This window comes from Balaenoptera acutorostrata, chromosome 17 (genome assembly GCF_949987535.1).
Source record: "Balaenoptera acutorostrata chromosome 17, mBalAcu1.1, whole genome shotgun sequence".
Taxonomy (NCBI): domain Eukaryota; kingdom Metazoa; phylum Chordata; class Mammalia; order Artiodactyla; family Balaenopteridae; genus Balaenoptera; species Balaenoptera acutorostrata.
The window spans coordinates 37124119-37139570 of NC_080080.1; the positions used below are offsets into that span (position 1 = coordinate 37124119).

Consider the following 15452-nt stretch of genomic DNA (forward strand, 5'->3'; position numbering starts at 1 on the left):
GGCATGTGTGCAGATTCTTGGGGATGGAGGAGAGTTGAGAGTTAGGGAGAGGACCTGCCTGAGAGAGAGTGGTACAGAAAGGGAGGATGAAGAGGCAGTGAACTCTTAGGTCAGGAACTGCCACTTACCCTCAGAGCATCCGTCATCAATAAACACCAGGGATTGAAGCATTAAAGGCACTGAAACAGAGTAACTGATAGTTGTTGGGCTGTTTGAAATAATGCTATTAACTAACTCCCTGGTCTTTCTATATCTAGTCTTAAATAGTAAATTATTTATTTATTTATTTTACCACTGTATTTTATGAATGGTCATCACAAGACAAACATAGATGAAGAAAGAGTCAGGAAAACAATAAACAAAAAAAAAACAGTAGTTGTGAATGAGGGAAACTAGCTTTTTATGACTTTTGACAATTCAGGATAACAGAGAAGCATGGGAGGATGTAGAAGCTTTCACCTCTGTATAGTTGAGAATATTAGGAAATGCCAGCTGAAAAATGGGAAGTGGAATAGGAACTGACTTTATTATCTGGCCCTGAAGCTGGAGATATGAGAATAAAAATCCCACCATTCCTCAAATGATAATATAGTATAACCAAGGGCAATTCATATGATACAAACATTAATAAATAGCAAAAGTGACATGAAAACAAGCCATGAGAACTATGAAAAGATACTGTGAAACAAAGGGAAAAGCATATCATCTTAGAAAATAAGGGGAAGAGACTAGTTAATATAAATACCCAGTTGCAGAATTCAGGGGAAAGAAATCAGGAAAGGTTTAGGTTTTCTCTAAAGTATGCAAAAATACATGATTTCTATAAAACTGTAGGAAAATACTGAGAGGAAAGAAGAGTCTAGTATAAATAGAAAACAGCCTGAAGTTAAAAAAACTAGATGATATGAAAAGGAAATTAGATAAGAAATAAATGCAAGGAAACAAAGAATGCATTTGCAGAATAACAATCTACACTGATGCAAGTAGAGCAAGTATGAATAATTAATATGGAAGGAAAACTTGAAAATCTTTATAATTGTGCAGAGCAAAAAGACAAATAGATGAAATATGAGAGAAAATGTCATAGGTATGAAAGAAAAATGACGTATATAATTATTATAAAGAAAGAAATGCTATTCATATATCTATTCATCTTCATGGTTTTAAAACAGTATGTGTCACTTCATCATACAGTTTATGATAAATCATTTGAATTTCCATGAGTAAATAGGATGTCAAATGGCCCACATCTAGCAAACATAAAGGCTTAATCAATGTTTCAGTGTATCTATAATCAAGTCATAGAAACTTTAAAAATTAAAAAAGATTTCTCATAAATAACTACAATCTGTATTCCAGAATTTATTTATGGTTTTTCATTGTTCAGACATTAGTCTCTGTTCAATCTATTACGAACATTTACATACTTAAGAGAAAAATAAGTTAAAAAAAGAAGAAAAAGTAGGGTGAAGAGTATGGCACTTTTAATTTATACATTATCTACAAGACAATAGGATGCTTAATGGGTATTCTTTGCTATAAAGTTACCTAAATTGAAATTATCTAAATTAGGGAAAAATAATTTACCTCACAACCTCACAATTTTTTTTTTTTGCAAAAAGATTTAATAAGCAAATTCTCTCATATGTTAAAATATAATTTTATGCATAACTTTTTGGGAACATATTAATCATGAAATCAGATATAAATGCACACAGTAAAAAAAAAAGGTAATTTCAACATTACACATATCTATTGTTTTCATGTTTCTAAAGGGTGTGGGCTTCCCTATATTTAAATGATATATGACTGATAAAACATGAGCTGTGACACTAATAGCTGCCTTAAGTCCAAAACTGTGTGATAATCTTTGAGGCTGTTCATCCTTAATGTTACCATAAGAGGTTGAAAAGTAAAAATTCAGAGAAGTTTGATATGTATGCTTATGAGTGTGTACAGAAGAGGACAGTCTGTCTATAAAATATGAAATAATTCACATTTTCTTTTTAAATAATTAGATAAAATAAATACAAACATTAACTGCTTAATTGAGTGGCACTAACAGCCAGGAGATTTGGGTGCTGTGTAGACACTCTCTCTTGACAGAATGATAGTATGCTCTTGGTTAGACCCAACTCTTCAGTGGAAGAGATAAGGGTATGTTGGATGGAAATAATAAAGGATACTGTAGGTAAGCTGAGAAATGGAAGCCAATAAGATAAGAAACTGGAGATACTGTTTGATAGTCATTCAGACCTGGATAAATGTTCTGAGTTTGTGAGCCAAACTGTCAGCTTTTGTTTGTCTGAAAATCAATTTTGACTAAATACAAATATAAACCATAGAGAAACCTAACCAAAGTTTGAATAAAAATTTTCTTTTAAATTGTTCTTTTAAATTTTCTTTTACAATGTTCATTCATCATTTAGCAAAATTTAGTTTAATGTAAAATAGAAGACATTGCCAACATGTGTCCTAAGAGAAGATCAAGTAGTTCTATGCAATCTGTAATTTATTTTTAGTCATCGTGGCCATTTAGACAATTATAATTGTTATCCCTAATTTTCCATTAGAAAAAAAAAGTCAACAGATGGATATAAAAGAAATCCAAAATTTTTACAGTTATTTATTTTCATTTAACTAAACTGCCTTGCCATACTAAGAAAACATTTTCATAAAGGTTAAATAAAGTATTTCATGGCAACCGCTGCTTCTTAGTGCCTGTATAACAAGAAACATGAGCCAGCCAAAGTTGTGCAAGTTGGTTTTCTTTCCCAGTAAGGGAATGTGGTATCTAAGACCTTGTCCTAACTCATTTTATCCCCAAGTGTAAGTCAAGCAAGTCAAATATGAACTAATGCCTGAAGGGAAGTCCCTGACTCCAAAAGTATGGATTATTTCACATTTATCTTAAAATCTGCTCTCAGAGTTCTTAAAATTCACTAACTTGGCAAGTCAGGAATTATCATGAGAAATGAAATAATTTCATAACTATGAAGTCATCCAACATTCCATGCATCTGACACTCATTGGGCTTGGCCATGTCTTGGGCATTATTCTGACCTTTAGATAATAAGCTCTTCAATATCCTGTTCAGCACGGAAAGAATTAAAAAGTGCCACAGTATAATAGGTATGCCATTGTCTTTAATAGAGTTAATGCTTTTGTTACACAGACTTGTGGTAACAGGTTATGATTAAACACAATCACATTCTGTACACTGAAATCTTTATAACATTCTTAATCAGTATTTCCCATTACTTAAAAATGGCAAAATACCATGCTTTAATGGTCCAGCTGCACTCCCTTTCTCCAAGCACTCTGTATTAAAATTCACATTTAAAATTAGTTCAGTCAAGGACCTTTATGTTTAGATATCAAGAATTCACATTTGCAGAGCACTAGCTTGTGAAAAGCCTTTGAGTGTCTTGTAAAAAGCTTAAGGAATCCTCAGTTACATTTTTCTCCAAAGCTATATTTCATTATCTAAAATTTATTGCCCGAGAAGGGACAGAGAGACCATTAGCAGCACCAGCAGTCATTCCTCCGGGTGCTTCACAGTTGAAATAATCCCCAGTTGTGCCCTTTCATGCAGGCTTGTAGAAAACTCCAGAAATCAGCCCTGGGACTGGATAAAGTGCCCTATCACAATCCTATCTTTGCCATTTCTTTACGACTTTAAAAGTCTTAACTAGGTCATACTACAAACCATTTTTACAAAGAAACTTTGAAACATACAGGAAAAGGAAAACTCAATCCCAAACTTCTGCCTCTCATTTAAATGGAGTAAGTGTATTTCCCAACAGTAAATGAAGACATTCCAAATATCTCTATCCACTAGATACTTAATGACCAAAACTGTTAGGGCCCCATTTACTGGTGACTTCAACAAGGCACAATAACATTCCTCAGAGAATGTAAGTGTCCTGGAATCTCTCAGGAAACTGAAAATATTTTGAGAGAAAGGTGAAGAGACCGAGTCTACAGTCTACTATTTTGCTGTCTCAATGACTGCTTAGAACTAAAATGAAAATGCAGTTTATGGTGACTGGATAGTAGGCCTTGGGTACTTAAATGGAGTCAGTGTTTACAGAATATTTTGGATTAAAGTCCTTGCCAGATGGTCCCAAGAAGTGTTTACCTCACTGTTGACTTTAGCTATCTTAATGTCAGCAACAATAAAAAGAAGCTTGTTACTGCCACTGGGGAGCAAAGGCATACAATCCTTCCTCCCTAAATGGAACTGCTAGTTGCGGACAGCTGTGCCCTACACAACAGTAAGGGTGTTACTGTAGTTCCTGGGAGTCTATTTCCATGATTAGAGAAAGAGACAATATAAGGCAAACTTAACTTGAAATAATGTCTACTTTAAATCAATAATATTTCATAATTGTACGATGTACTTCTAGTTTATGATAAACAATAAAACTTCTTCAGAGTTAAACACAGTAGGAAGAGTTGGACATGCATGTGGACCTGAAATTTGGTCTCCTTTGAAGTACACTGCTAGTTCCCTCCTGTAGCATTTTCCTATTTTATAATAGTTTTCATCAGAGGCCACTGGGAGGCCAAAGGGGTAGAGGTGGGGGAGACCAGGAGCTACTCCTAATTACAAGTCCAACTGCACTGACAGCATACAAAAGCATACATTTTGAGATCAGAGGATCCCTTTTTGCGTGTCTATATAATACACATAAAAGCATACAATATGATGCAAAGAATGCTGTTTACAATGTTCATATTGTGAAAATAAGCTTTTAAATCTATGTTCTTGAGAAATGTCAGATGTTATGAGAAATCTCAACATTTATTTATTCAGTGAACACTTATCAAATGCCAGTTATGAGCAAGATACAGGATTAGATATTGTGGAAAATCACTTTTTTATTTTTGTATTTTTTTAACATCTTTATTGGAGTATAATTGCTTTACAATGGTGTGTTAGTTTCTGCTGTATAACAAAGTGAATCAGCTATATGTATACATATATCCCCATATTCCCTTCCTCTTGCATCTCCCTCCTACCCTCCCTATCCCACCCCTCTAAGTGGACACAGAGCGCCAAGCTGATCTCCCTGTGCTATGCGGCTGCCGGGTTCTCAAGTCCATTCTCTACGTCTGTGTCTTTATTCCTGTCCTGCCCCTAGGTTCTTCAGAACCTTTTTTTATTTTTAGATTCCATATATATGTGTTAGCATACGGTATTTGTTTTTCTCTTTCTGACTTACTTCACTCTGTATGACAGACTCTAGGTCCATCCATCTCACTATAAATAACTCAATTTTGTTTCTTTTTATGGCTGAGTACTATTCCATTGTATATATGTGCCACATCTTCTTTATCCATTCATCTGTCGATGGACACTTAGGTTGCTCTCATGTCCTGGCTATTGTAAATAGAGCTGCAATGAACATTGGGGCGCATGTCTCTTTTTGAATTATGGTGTTCTCAGGTTATATGCCCAGTAGTGGGATTGCTGGGTCATATGATAGTTCTATTTTTAGTTTTTTAAGGAACCTCCATAATGTTCTCCATGGTGGCTGTATCAATTTACATTCCCACCAACAGTGCAAGAGGGTTCTCTTTTCTCCATACCCTCTCCAGCATTTATTGTTTGTAGATTTTTTGATGATGGCCATTCTGACCGGTGTGAGGTGGTACCTCATTGTAGTTTTGATTTGCATTTCTCTAATGGAAAATCACTTTTTTAAAAGCCTCCTTTTTTTTTTTTTTTTACACTGTTGGTTAGCAGAAAATTTTATTTTATTTTACAAAACTAGCATAATCCTGAGACAAAAAAAGAACAAAAGATCCCCCAAACAGGCCAACGAACAAACAAAAAAAACCCTATAGACTAATGAATGAACATGAATGCAAAAATATTAAGTGGAATACTTCTAAATAAAATCTAGGAGTATGTTTAAAGAATAAATGCTGCGTTCAGGTATTTATTCCAGGAATGCTGATACAGTTCAATATAAAGAGGTCTGTTAGTATATATTGCTCATTTCATCACACCTACAGGTCAAAGGCAGCAAAAGTGATCATTTCATAGTTCAAATATAATCGAGTTTTGCTCATGTTTAAAACACAGCCATAGCTTCCTAACATGTTTAATGTGGAGACAGAAACTCCTCAGTACTCAAGGTCCTCTCCTCTCTCTACAGGTTCATCCCGCCCCGACCCTGACCCTCCCTGGAGTGAAAAGCCTCCTACTTTTTTTCCCTCTTTTTACTTTCAGCAAATACCCACTACAACCACATCTACATTCACACTCATCCTCACTCTCTCTCGTCTCAAAGCAGGAGGAGGCTTTTGTGGTAAGTTAAAAATGGCCACAAATTCTCTTAGCAACTCGCAAGAGGTTAAAATCTTGTTCCTTATCCTTTGCATCTGGCCTCACCTTGTGACGTGCTCCGCCTAGTAGAATGTGGCAGCAGACACTGTGAGAGTTCTGAGCTTAGGCTCAACAGGTTTTGCAGTCTTTGCTCTCGTTCTCCCAACTAGGCTAGCCTGCTGGAAGGATCACATGGACGAGAACCCTGGCCAGTGGTCTGCCAAGTACCAAATATGTAGGTGGGGCAGTCTTGGACCACCCAGCCCCAGCTGGCCTACCGGGTGACTGCAGCCTCATGAGTGAGCCCAGCTGAGATCAGCAGAAGAACCTCTTAACTAAGTGCACCTAGATTCCTGACCAACACACTCATGAGCTAATAAACTTTTTAAGGCCACTAAAGTTTTACGGTGGTTTGTTAAGCAGCAATAGATATTTGGTATAAACCTCGTTCCATCCAGGGTCAATCCTTCTACTTGTGATCTGGATGCCTTCTTCTTCTCCCCTTCTGGGACCTGATGCCGTTAATCATTCTTCCTCTCTTCTGCATCACCAACCTATCTGCTATTTATTTCTGCTCATATATGAACATGCCTAAGGTACTTTAATTTAAAATCCTTGCTTGACCCTGCAGCTTTCTCTAGCTAACACCCAATCAAGATTAAAAAAAAAAAAATTCATGCTCATTCTATTTCCTCACCTCCCATTCATTTTTCAACCCACTCAATCTGATTTCTATCCCTATCTTGCCACTGAAAATGCTTTCCTTGAGCTATCAGTGACCTCCCAATTGCCCAATACAATGGTCTCCCCAGTTCTTGCTTCACTCAATCTCCTTATGGCATATGACACTGATAATTCTATCTTTCTAGATAGTCTCCTTGGCTCTTAGAACACGATTATGTCCAGTTTTCCTGCCATGTCTTGGTTTTCTGTCTTCCCCTTATTCCTCTTCAATGGATCCCATTCCTCAGCCTAACCCCTAAATTCTATGGGGTTTAAATCCTTATGGCAGCTCAGCCCCAAGACAGCCCCAATGATCCATGTCTCCTTTTCTTTGTGCCTTTGTATAGTCCCCTCCCACAATGAATAGGGCTGATCTGGACAACCACTAGGATATTACAGAAATGATTACTAATGACTTCTGAGCCTAGGTCATAAAAGACACTGGCTTTTGTCTTGTTCTATCTTGGATAACTTGATGTGGGGGAAGCCAGCTGCTATGTCTTGAGAGTACTCAAGCAACTCCTTGGAGAGATCCTTGTAGCAAGGAGCTGAGGCCTCCTGCCAAGAGCCATATGAGGGAGCCATTTTGGAAATGGATCCTCCAGCCCAGTCAAGCCTTTAGATGATTGCAGTTCCAGCTAATGTCTTGACTACAGCCTTATCAGAGACTCTGAGCTAGAACCACTCAGGTAAACCGCTCCCAAAGTTCTTGGCTAATGAAATCGAGATAATAAATGTTTGTTGTTTTATTTACTCAAGTTGTGGGGTAATTTGTTAAACAGCAATATGTAACTAATACAGAGTGTGGTACCTGCAAGTGGGGTGCTACTGTAACAAAAGCCTAAAATGGGGGGGGGATGGGGCATTGGAGCAGGGCTGTGCACAAAAACCAGAAAGACTTGAGAGTATTAGTGAATATCTAAGGTGCTTCAAAGATACTATTAATTGAAACTTGATGGCCTTAGAGGAGGCTGCCAGTGAGGAAGTGAGGAAAATATTACTGGAAACTGGAGGAAAGGGGTTTCTTGTTATGCAGTGGCAGAGAGTTCAGCAACACCATAACCTGCAGTAACATGGAAAGCAGAAAATGTGCCTAATAAACCATGTGATCTAGCTAAGGAGATTTCCAGGCAGTGTTGAAGTGTCTCCTGGCTTTTATCTGCTGCTTATATTAAATTAAGTCCAAGAGGAACGATGCACGCATAAGGAAGAACTGTTAGATAAACAGGAGCCAGGACTTGCTGGTTTTGAAAATTTCTAGCCTTCCAGATGGAAATGATGTTAAAAATCAAGCAAGAGCTTCCAGGCAAAGATCAAATCCGGGACACAGCCAGGAAAGCTGGGTCTAGGGAATGAAGCTAAGGATGTGGTTGTAAAATCCTCTGTTAAGATCTCAGAAAGATCTAAATTGGTGTCTCAATGAACTATTCAAACAGTAGGGTTTCTGAAACACTTAAGGGTGATGTCCCCCAGCAGTGTGGGCAGAATCCCAAAGCAGAGAAGGAACTGTCTTGAAGAGATGTGGGTGTGATTTTGTCCACAGTGCTGAACCACAGTAAGATTAACAAGAGACCTACAGTGTTCTTTAAAGAATTATACTGGCAGAAACACTGCCAACTTAGAATGAGAGAGACAAAGACAGTACAAATGTAAAGGGGCCTTTAAACTTTCATAATTCAACTGGTAGAAAGCAGGCTGAGAAAACTATGAAGAGCAAACAAAGGATACTTTTCATGGAAAAGGATGGATGACATAGAGGCTTGAGCCAAAAGTCCAAAGCCAGGAGCCATGGAAAATTATTCCCAAAAAGCAGTATGAATGATTACTGATTAAGAAACTTCCAACATTTACCTGTTTGGATTTCAGAATTTCTATGGATCAGTAACTCCCACGTGTCTCCCATTTTCTCCTCCTATGAATGGGAGTACCTATAGTAGTTATCCTACGCCTGTACCACCACTGTACATTTTTCTACAGCAAGAGCTAACTAATAACGTCCTCTGATCTTAGCACTCTTTCCTTGGGCATTCGTGTCTATTCCCACTGCTACCTAGGCATTGATGAGAGGCCAAATCTTTACCTCTAGCCCAGACTATTCTTCTGAGCTCCAGACCATTACATTCAATTTGCCTATTCAACATGGCCACTTGGAGGTCTGGTTAGAAAAGAGAAAGGAAAGGAAAGGAAAGGCACCTTTGGATACACAGCTGAGTTCTTTAGTAGGCACCTTATAAATGTAATTTCATGGGATATTCACAATAACTTCTTAATTTTGCAGAAGAGGAAGCTGAAGCTCCAGGGAATTATGACACTGTCCAATTTTACACAGCTAAAAAACCTTAGGAGTGAAATCCAGGTATTTACAGCTTCAAATCTGTGCTGTTTCTAATATATCATCCTTCCTGCCTCCAAAGTAACCTAAAACTCAAATGTGTCCAAAATGGACTTTAGGGACACTGTGCTGTGCTCTCACATCTGCCCCATTCTCTGTATGGAAAACATTGTCCTCCTACTCAGTTCCCTGTTGTGGCCAAGTACAACACCACCAACCTGTCCCTTAAGTCTGAAACCCTGGAGTCGATCCAGGCCCTTCTCTTCCATGGTCACTTACCAAATCCTGGTGATTATAACCTCCAAAATATCTTCCAAATGGATCTCTCCTTAATAAACCTTCTCTTAGCACGTTAAAGATTTTGTTCCACTGTCTATTAGCCTCCACTATATATAAAGAAAAGTCAGTAGTTATCTGAATTGTTGTTTCCCCTATAGTTTAACTCTGGCTGCTTCAAGGTTTTCTCTTTATCTTTGGTATTTAGTAGTTTCATTATGATGTGCCTGGGTGTGAATTTCTTTGAAACACCTGTTTGGAATTTTTCCTGAGCTTCTTGGGTCTGTAAATTTCTGTCTTTCACAAAGTTTGGGAAGTTTGCTGAGATTATTTCTTTAATTTTGGGAGCCCCATTCTCTCTCTCTCCTCTCAGTCTCTGATTACAATTACTCATATATTAGATCTTCTGAAATTGTCCCACAGGTCCCTGCAGTTCTATTCATTTTGTTTGAATCTTGTTTTTCCTCTCTTCTTCAGATTTGATGATTTCTACTGATCCATCTTCAAGTTTACTGACTTTTTTCTTGTGTCATGTTGTATTTTTACTGCTGAGTCAAAAATTACCACAAATTTGGCAGCTTAAAACAACTCACATTTATTATCTCACAGTGTCTGTGGGTCAGGAGTCCAAGCATAGCTTAGCTGCTTATGGTCTCACAAGATTGCAACTGAGGTGTCAGCTGGGCTGCATTCTTATTTAGAGGTTTGACTTGGGAAGAATCCGTTTCCAAGCTCACTCAGGTTGTTGGCAGAATTTATTCCCCGGTCTCTATATGATGTGGGCTTTGACTTTTTAATGACCAGCACTGGGAGCCACCTGCAGGTGCTGGTGGCTTCCCGCAGCTCCCTGCCCCATGGCTCTCTTCATAGGCAGCTGCAACATGGTAATTTGCTTCTTCAAGGCCAGGAGGAATGTATGTATCTCTCTCTCTCCTCACAAAAGGGTCCAGTCTCTCTTTTAGTGCTTTTACCTGATTAAATTAGCCCACCTAGAATCACCTCTGTTTTGATAAACTAAAAGACAACTAACAGATATAGAGAAATAGTGGTTACCAGTGGGAGAAGAGAAGGGGGAAGGGGCAAGATAGGGGTAGGGGATTAAGAAGTACAAACTACTATGTATAAAATAAATAAACAACAAGGATATACTGTACAGCATGGGGAATATAGTTAATATTTTATAATAACTTTAAATGGAGTACAATCTATAAAAATTTTGAATCACTGTGTTGTATACCTGAAACTAATATTATATTGTAAATCAACTATACTTCAATTGAAAAAATGTTAAAAAATCAACTAATTTAGGAATTAATTATACCTGTAAAATCTCTTTACTGTTGCCATAGTTGCTTTAAAGTACAATATATGCCTGATAATTCCAACCTCTGGGTCATCTTGGTGTTGGAATCTGTTAATTATCTTTCCCTTGAAATTAAGTAACTTTTTTTTTTTTTTTTGAGATTCTTGAGATCTGTCAAGTAATTTGGGGTCATATTGTGGACACTGTAAATGATGCTATGTTGTGGACACTCTGGATTCTCTTATAATTCCTCCAGAGTGTTAATATTTTTAACAGGTAATTAATTTGTTTAGAGTCAAACTAAAACTCTTACACCTGGGTGAGTGGCAGTGCAGATTAATTCAGTTCTTTAAGGCTTGGGTACAATCTGCTTTCAGTCTGCCCCATGCATGTGTGGTTCAGTAGTAAGCAGACAGGTGGGCCAAATTTCAACATATTATTTTCCCATTCTCTGGCATTCCATTTTCCAAGATTTTCTCCTCACTCTCTAGCAGCCTTGGTTGCCTGAGCTCTTTCACCTGTTACCTTGGGCCAGAAAGACAGTGGGCCACCCCTGCACCGCTACAACTGTGTTTGCCCTCAAAGCAAAGCCAACAAAAAATGGGTAAATCGTTCTGTGCAGATTACTTGCTCGAAGATTCTATTCACCTTCAAAATCTGCCTGCCTTTGTTCGTCTCCAGAGGTAGTTGTTTTGTATTTTGCTCACAATTTATAGCTGTTATTCACAGAAAGATCAGTCTGTTAGGCATTTTCACCGATCTCTGACTTCTACTCTGTCTTGGCTCAGTTACTACAATCTCTCTCACTCCTGGACTATACAGTGGTGCCCATACAACCCTCTGCATGTATTCTCAGCCTCCTCTAGACTGTCTTGTCAACTACATGACGGCAATCTTTCCAAAATGCAACTGTGATCCTGTGACGACTTAAAATCCTTCAGCAGCCAAAAGCTGCCCATCACATTTAGGTATATCTCCTCAAAATGGACAGCCAGGCTCTTCAGAACATAACTCCTCCAAACAGTGGTGTGTTGGCGCTGGCTCATACTTGTTTGTGAAAAAGTACTGCTAAATATTCAGGAATCTCGTGAGCTGGTTGTTAAATCATTGGTAGCTTGAAATCAGCTATGGTAGGAGTACTTACACCATGATAATCGGCCAACCCTGCAAATCAGGGTATTCCCATCACCACCAAAGAGCCAGTTTCCTAGCACACATCTCTTCAGCATGGCATGCAAATTTATGCCTGAGTTTATTCTGAACAAAACCTGAATTCCCTTGAACATGGCATGCTGCCTGCCTGTCTGTCTCCCTGGTTCTGCTCATGTGCACAGCATACAAGGGCCCTCATGGCCTTCATCTACTTTACTGTCTTGCAATTCCACACAGGTACTCTACACCGTAGCCAAATTAGTCAAGTCCTACCATGCCATGTTGTTTCATGCCTTTGTGGCCTTCACACATGTTGGTTCCTTTACCTGGAACCGCTTCCCCACTGCCTTTCCCTGACCTAACACTTATTTAAACATGAAAATTCAGTACAGACATGCCTTCCACTAGGAAGCCTTGGCAGATTCCCCTCCTCATGTTAGGAAACATTTTCTTTGAGTTCTCATTAAGACCTTGTCCATATTCAGATGCAGTTGATTGTACTTCCTGGTCCTCTTGCTCTTCTTCCCTATGGCTAGTGTTTTAATTCAGTTACCCATCATTTCTCCCTGTCTGGAACTACTGCCACAATATCCTCATAGATATAGATCATGTCGATAATAATTTGTTTACTTTTCTGACTCCCTCATCAGACAGTAAGTATCTTAGAAAAATGTACTTATTTAATTACACACAATAGGTCACAAGAAATGATCATTTATTGATTAAAAATGAATGGGAGGGAAGGAGACCAAATAAGCAGCTAGACAGAAATAATGGCAGAGAGGAGGGTTTGTGAATAGACTGAGGCAGGCCTTGGATGCCAGATAATTTGGGTATATTTAATAGATGATGATGGAGGCTGTAAATATTTTTGGACAGGAAAGTATCAAAACATTTAGGAAAATGACTCGAGTTGTAGTCTGCAAGGTAGATTGAAGTGGGGCAAAGATGTAACTAAGAGAAGAATTGAGAAAAACTATTGCAATAGTTCATAAGAGAAGCATTAAAAATAACCATTCTTGATATATTGGTTTGGCCAAAAAGTTCGTTCGGGTTTTTCCATAACATGCTATGAAAAACCCGAACGAACTTTTTGGCCAACAATGTCATTACACTTGCCAATGTTCTAATTAGCATTTGAAATTCCTGTCTTTTAGTCTATATATAAATATTTTCAGGGTTTTTACTTAACTTCTCTCTGATTTAATAATCTATATCCTCTATTTTAAAAAGTTGAGAAGTATATAAAAATGTAATACATTGGAAAAATACCACCTTAAAAAAATACACCATTCAGAGGCAACCACTGGTAACATTTTGACATATCTGCCAGTATTTTGACATATTTTCCAGTATTTTTCTGTGCATTTGTTCTTATATTATTAAGATCATATTGTATGTGTAGAATTTTATGTTCTGCTTTTCTGACTGATATGATATGGTAGCATTTCACCTTCCTATGTAAAAATTTAAAGGTCCCATAAAAGTTCATCGCATAGATACACCAGATTTTATGTACCTATTTCTTTAAAAGTGAACATTTTGATTTTAGATTTTTGATGGTATAAGTCAAATTATAATAAACATTTTTGTGTATAAACCTTTGTTTTAATTTGGATTGTTTCCTGAGAGTAGATTACTAGTAGGAGATTTACTGGGTCAAAGGTTATGACCATTTTAATAGCTATAATGCTTCTTATCAAATTGCTTTCTAGAAAGGAAGTATCAATTCCATCTGCACCTTCAGTGTGTAAGAGTGTCTTTTCATTTGCCCTTTCTAAGCAAACTCTGATATGCTGTGTGTCATATAATAGCAGAGGCGAACACCTGACAAATTTATCGGTTCGAACAGTTTTGCCAACACAGAATATTTACCTGTCTCCCTAAGTCTACTTTTAAATTTTTTAACTTGTGACTGTAGCAACAAGAAATGTGCTCATTCTCTAGGTATATGTGTGCACATGCACTATATAAATGGATATGGAAAGAGTGGTGACTGAGTGAGAAATGACAGTCTAGTTAATAAAATTGACAACTGGCTGGAATTTCCCTAACATAGGTAGATACTCAAAAAACCATCACTTTTCCTTTAGGCAGGAGGAAAAATGATCAGATCTCACTTTTAAATATTTTTACATCCAAACAAAGAGGACTGCGGAACTTCCTGTCTATATGGGCTGAGAACAAGAACGATACAAATATTTTACTGTTATGTGGTAAGCACAGGTTGATTTTATAAGTGTTAGATTTAAACTATTACCTGTCATTTCATAATTTCTGAAAAATGCTACCAAGTTTTCAAGTGATGGGAATCCCATTTAGATCAGAACAAAGACAATTTTATATCAAACCTTTAGTCTCCTGAATTTTGTCCACTGAGAGACCTGAGAGCAGGGGTTGGCAGATCAGGCATGGCTTGTGGGCCAAATGTGGTGCACCACCTATTTTTGTATAGCCTGTGAGCTAAGAGTGTTTTGTACATTTTCAGATGGTTGAAAAAAGTCAAAAGAAGCATACTGGTATGTGATGTGTGAAAATTACTGAACTTCAAATTTCATTGTCTATAAATAAAATTTTATTCAAAAATTTTAAAATTTATGTCACACTCATTTAAAATAAATTTTGAAATTTATTTTAAAATTTTATGGTACACAGTCACACTCATTTGTTACGGCTGCTTTTGTGCAGAGTTGAGTAGCTCTGACAGAGGCTCTAAGGCCCTGAAAGCCTAAAATATTCACGTCTGGCCCTACACAAAAAAGCTGGCCGATCTCTGCCTGATGAAACTAATGTCTGATTTACATTTTCTTCCCTAAATCTGATTACTTTGATGAGTATTTCCCAGATGCTCTGCTGCTCTTCCAAATTGATTCTTACCTTGTTGCATTTCGCATTTTTAAATATCTGCCATTTTCACAAGCTTATAAAACTTCCTACTATATCCATTTTGGAACAATATTTTGTTACTTTCTATAGCTCTGTCTAGAGCTCATTTTCACCTTGACTGATGGTTTGATTACTAAAATTAAGTCATTCGCAGTAAGAATTCTAAAAAAAAAAAAGCATAATCTATAAATTGGGCATGTTTTGAGGATAAAAGCAAATGTAATTCCTTACATACAAGATAGAGGCATTCCTATTTCAAGCAGTTTAATTACCTAACAGTGCTCTCTCTTAACCAGAAAAGGAAGTTAACTTGAACAGCCTACACACAAGTCCTACTATGATGGAAGCGCCACTACAGTCAGTTTGGCTAAATTAAACAAAGCTTCCCTTGACTCTGAGCTGCATATACTGCCCATATTCTGGGGAAAGATTCCATAAACTCA

The 15452-nt window shown here is 37.4% G+C and overlaps 1 protein-coding gene across 10 annotated transcripts in view; it reads right to left on the bottom strand.

The window, feature by feature from the left end:
* The window catches only part of VPS13B (vacuolar protein sorting 13 homolog B), a 769553-nt gene that overhangs the window by 71490 nt on the left and 682611 nt on the right, over nucleotides 1-15452 (bottom strand). The gene's annotated exons all lie outside the window — the stretch shown is intronic.